This window comes from Thamnophis sirtalis, unplaced genomic scaffold (genome assembly GCF_051295495.1).
Source record: "Thamnophis sirtalis isolate CommonGarterSnake01/CBP01778 unplaced genomic scaffold, rThaSir2_p1.2 scaffold_4, whole genome shotgun sequence".
Taxonomy (NCBI): domain Eukaryota; kingdom Metazoa; phylum Chordata; class Lepidosauria; order Squamata; family Natricidae; genus Thamnophis; species Thamnophis sirtalis.
The window spans coordinates 64,411,603-64,417,007 of NW_028261384.1; positions in this window are offsets into that span (position 1 = coordinate 64,411,603).

A 5,405-nucleotide genomic window follows, 5' to 3' on the forward strand; every position below is an offset into this window, starting at 1 on the left:
AGATAATCAAGCAACGAATCAGTGAACACCTAGAAACAAACAAAGTAATAGCCAAAAGCCAACATGGGTTTGTCAAAATCAGATCATGCCAGACTAATCTTATTGCATTCTTTGATAATGTGACAAAATTAGTGGACCAGAGGAATGCCGTTGATATAGTTTACTTAGACTTCAGTAAGGCAGTTGATAAGGTAGACCATAACCTACTACTAGATAAAGTAGAAGAATGTGGGTTAGACAGCATCACCACCAAATGGATTTGTAACTGGCTGACCAACCGCACTCAATTGTAGTCCTCAATGGAACTGCATCTTCATGGATGGAAGTATGCAGTGGAGTACCCCAAGGCTCTGTTTTGGGCCATTCTCTTCAACATCTTCATCAATGATTTGGATGAGGGAATAAATAGGGAACTCATCAAATTTGCAGATGACACCAAGCTGGCAGGAATAGTCAACACTCCAGAAGATAGGTTTAAGATACAGAAGGATCTTGACAAACTTGAACATTGGGCACTATCTAATAAAATGAAATTCAATGGTGAAAAGAGTAAGGTTTTACATTTAGGCAACAAAAACGAAATGCACAGGTACAGTATAGGTGGTACCTTGCTTAACAGTAGTAACTGTGAAAGGGATTTGGAGTCCTAGTGGACAACCATTTAAATATGAGCCAGCAGTGTACAGCAGCTGCCAAAAAAGCCAACACAGTTCTAGGCTGCCTATCAGATGGATAGAATCAAGATCACGTGAAGTGTTAATACCACTTTATAATGCCTTGGTAAGGCCACACTTGGAATACTGAATTCAGTTTTGGTTGCCACGATGTAGAAAAGATGTGGAGATTCTAGAAAGAGTGCAGAGAAGAGCAACAAAGATGATTAGGGGACTGGAGATTAAAACATATGAAGAACGGTTGCAGGAACTAGGTATGTCTAGTTGAATGAAAAGAAGGACTAGGGGAGACATGATAGCAGTGTTCCAATATCTCAGGGGCTGCCACAAAGAAGAGGGAGTCAAACTATTCTCCAAGGCACCTGAGGGTAGATCACGAAGCAATGAGTGGAAACAAATCAAGGAGAGAAGCAACTTAGAACTGAGGAGAAATTTCCTGACAGTTAGAACAATTAATCAGTGGAACAGCTTGCCTCCAGAAGTTGTGAATGCCCCAATACTGGAAGTCTTTAAGAAGATGTTGGATAGCCATTTGTCTGAAACAGTATAGGGTTTCCTGCCTAGGAAGGGGGTTGGACTAGAAGACCTCCAAGGTCCCTTCCAACTCTGCTATTGTATTGTATTGTATAACTTCACTATTGTGTCCTGGATCTTTAACAAGGTGGTCTGCATCGGTTCCATATTTGGTATGTTTTGATCTTCTCTGTTTCTTCAATTGATCTTTGGTTTGACGAAGAGGCCATCGTCATTGTTGGGTTTGATGCAGCTTTTTTCCCTGTCTTCAGAGTTATCATTGTAATACTGGTCATTTCTTTTAAGATTTTACTTTGTTCTCCAAGAATTCTATAAATATTTTCCCAAATTACCAACTACTTACCTGTAAATCTTTTTGTCCCTCTCCGTGATACTACCAAGTATCTTGTAGTACTATTAATATTTTATTAATATATATATCTGCTCTTAATCAATCTAATCTGATCAAGTTATTCTGTATATAATTAAGGTTACTGTTGATATGGATATAGATATAATAGGTATAAATATTCTATATATATTCTATATATGTTAATCAAGATATATGCCACTGTAAATCTATAAGTTAATCAGTATGTATATAAATTTAGATATAAGTAAATATGTAAGGATAGATATTAGTACATCAGTTAATCAATCTATAAAACTGTAAATATAGATACAAATCTAAGTTTCAATATAAATATGAGTAAAGATATAAGTAAATAAATCTATATAATTACTGGTGTAATATAATTTTAGGTATAAAAAGTTTAGTTGTGAATTTTCTGATTGTTGGTTCCTGGGCTACTTACTTAACCACTTTATATCTATGTATAAATATTTCTTTAAATCTTCTTAATTAATTTAATAAATTAATAACTGATCCCTTGATAGTGTTACAGTCAATGTCCAGACAGTTGATTCTCCTTGCTCCTCCTTGGTCCTTCGTTAATATCCTATTATATTGTTTTTATCCTCTTTAATCCTCTTCCTCCTCCTTATTCAACTCTGAGTCCCCCTGCTCCCTCTCTGCTTTTCTTTTTATCTCTATGCATCTCTTGTCTCTCTATCTGTCATTTTGCAATGCCAATTTCTTCCTCCAATCTCTGTCTCGATACTCATCTGCTCAGTTCCCTCTTGCCACCATGGTTCGCTGAAGCCCATGCTCATCATTCCTCACCCTTCTCACTTTTTTCCTGTCGCTCAGACTCACCAAATCTCTCTCTCCATTCCTCCTTCCTCCAATTCCCAATTGTGCAGGAAGCTTTGTATAGATCATAGTTGGAGGATGTTTTGAAGGAATTCTGCTTTGTCTTAAAATTTAGTATGTCCAATTAGATTTGGACTATGCAGCTTTTATTTTTAGTCACCTTGCATCTTTGTGATTGAGCAGACAAACAACCTGTCCTTTATGTAGCTCAGAGCTTATCTTTCTGGGGGGTACCAGGGGTGGGTTCCTGCCGGTTCAAACTGGTTCTATAGAAGAGGTTCCATAAACCTTCCGTGCTGTTTAGAACCAGTTCCATCAGTGGAACTGGCCCTGCCCCCTTGCTCGCTCACCCCCGCCCATCCGGAGGCCACTCGTCACTCACTCCCCCCGCCCGTCTGGAGGCAGCTCATTGCTTGCTCCCCCCCACCCGTCCACACCATTCACTGATTGGCTGGAGTCATCCCCCCATCTCTACCAGCCCATTCAAAAGCGCGGCCCAATGGCCCACTTACCTCTTTTCAAAAGAGTCTTTTTTCAAAAAAGTCTTTACCTGTTTGGCTGTCGCATCATTGCTTGCTGATCGGGTACTGGATTTCTTCGCTTCGCCTTCCAGCAGATTGCTGCTTCCCTCAGTTAAGCAACTAAGCGCTGGGGCAGGGGTACGGTACATGAGCCCGGGCCCTTCACGAAGGAAGATGGGAGGCTAGGGTATGTCAGCCCAGTGGTGGCAGCAGCCTGCATTATGCGAGGCTGGAGCTTTCCTTTGTGAAAGCCACGGCGTCACATATTCTTAATGGCTGAAAGGGAGTGGGTGGCGGTGGCAGCCTGCGTTATGTGAGGCCGTGGCTTTCACGAAGGAAGGCAATGCGGCCTTCCTACATGAAAGCTGCAGCCTCACGTATGCTTCGTGGTCAAAAGGATGGTGGGCGGCGGTGGCGGCAGCAGTCTGCGTTACACGAGGCTGAAGCTTTTGTGAAGGAAGGCCACATGGCCTTCCTTCGTGAAAGCCATGGTGTCACGTACTCTTCGTGGCTGAAAGGGGTGGGTGGCGGCGGCAGCCTGTGTTATGCGAGGCTGTGGCTTTCATGAAGGAAGGCCATGCGGCCTTTCTACATGACAGATATGGCATCAGGTATGCTTCGTGGCCGAAAGGGGGGTGGGAGTGTGTGGCGGTGGCAGTGGCAGTGGAAGCCTGTGGTACATAAGGCTGTGGTTTATATGAAGGAAGGTCACAGGGCCTTCCTTCACAAAAGCCGCAGCCTTGTTTAAACTTTGTGACCAAAAAGGGGGGGTGGCAGCAGCAGCCTGTGGTATGTGACGCCGTGGCTTTTGCAAAGGAAGGCCATGCAGCTTTCCTTTGCGAAAGCCATGTCCTCGCGTACGCCTTGGGGCTGAAGAGGGTGGGCAGTGATGGCGAGTCCAGAGATCCTTTGGGGCCTTCGTTCCAGCCGATCCCTCGGCTGAGGCTTTCCTTGCAACCCCCACCCAGTCCCCAGTGGGCCTAGATGCCTGGGTTGTCCCTTGTCCCTTCAGTCCAGCTTACCTGCTGCCTCATCACCTGCCTGCTGCTCCTTGCTCCATGCATCCATTGCATCAGAGAGCTGCTGATTCTGTCTGCTGGTAAGTGATTTTTTTCTTATGCTTTTAATGTTTTTTTAAAAGAATATTTTATTTATTGTTTATAAAATATTTTAATGGTTTTATTTTAATGTATTGTGGATAGAATATTTTTTAAATGGTCTATGTCTTTTAAAAAAATATTCTATCTACAATAAATTAAAAGAAAACCATTAAAATGGTAAAAGTATTGTGGATAGAATATTTTTAATGGTTTTATTTTAACATATTGTGGATAGAATATTTTAATGGTTTTATTTTAATGTATTGTGGATAGAATATTTTTAATGGTTTTATTTTAATTTATAGTGGATAGAATATTTTTAATGGTTTTATTTTAATTTATTGTGGATAGAATATTTTTAATGGTTTTATTTTAATTTATTGTGGATAGAATATTTTAATGGTTTTATTTTAATTTGTTGTGGATAGAATATTGCTCAGGAAAAAAAAAGGAACATTTTCAATCAAAAGCACACCTTATTTGTTTAGAGAGCATTAAACAATGGGAGAAAGATGCTTTAACCAAAGCTGTAGATGAGTCAACCAAGAAACATTTATCTAGTACTTGAAAAATATTTTGTACTGTTTAGAGATGCAATCCATTCTCAGACATCGAAGCGCAGGTAAATTTGCTAACTACAGTTGGAGTAGATGTGGGAATTGGCTTGCATTCATGGAGATCCACAGTGAAAATAGTTGAATTCATTGCGAACAAAATCAAAACCACTGTGTTTTCCAGGATTATTGCAAAGAATCTAAAGGTGTGCCTAATAATCGATAAAGCCTCAACGCTTTCAATGAAAGCAGTTCTGATAGTTTTTGTTAGAATTGAGGATCCAGAATGCCCAGCAACCATTTTGGTTGAGCTGCTGGAATTAGAGAAACAAGATTCAGATACCATATGTTTTGCAGCAATGGGAAGCTTGTGTAAAGTTGGGTCTTCCACTGAATATCTGCAGAAGAATTTAATAGCTTTCTGCTCCGATTGTGCCAACGTTATTCTTGGGAGAAAATCAGCACCAAAATAGCTCAAGAGTTCCAAAACATCGTAATCTAGCACTGCTTGAACCACCGCCTCCAACTTGTGCTGGATGATGCAATAAAAGATATAAAGCAACTCAACCACTTCAAGATCTTCCTTGACAAAGTATACACCACCTTCCACAAATTCTGCAAGAGCCAGAATGACATTTTCCAAATATCTGAACAATTGGGCGTTGAAATTGTGAAGATTGGCAGAGTTTTGGGACCAAGATGGGCTGCCTGCAGTTTAAGGGCAACCATGGCTGTGTGGCATGCTTATCCAGCACTATATCAGTTTTTCTGGGCAATGAAAGATTCTCAGGCATAGCTTTCCATTTTGAAAATCTAAATTTTTTGAAGGA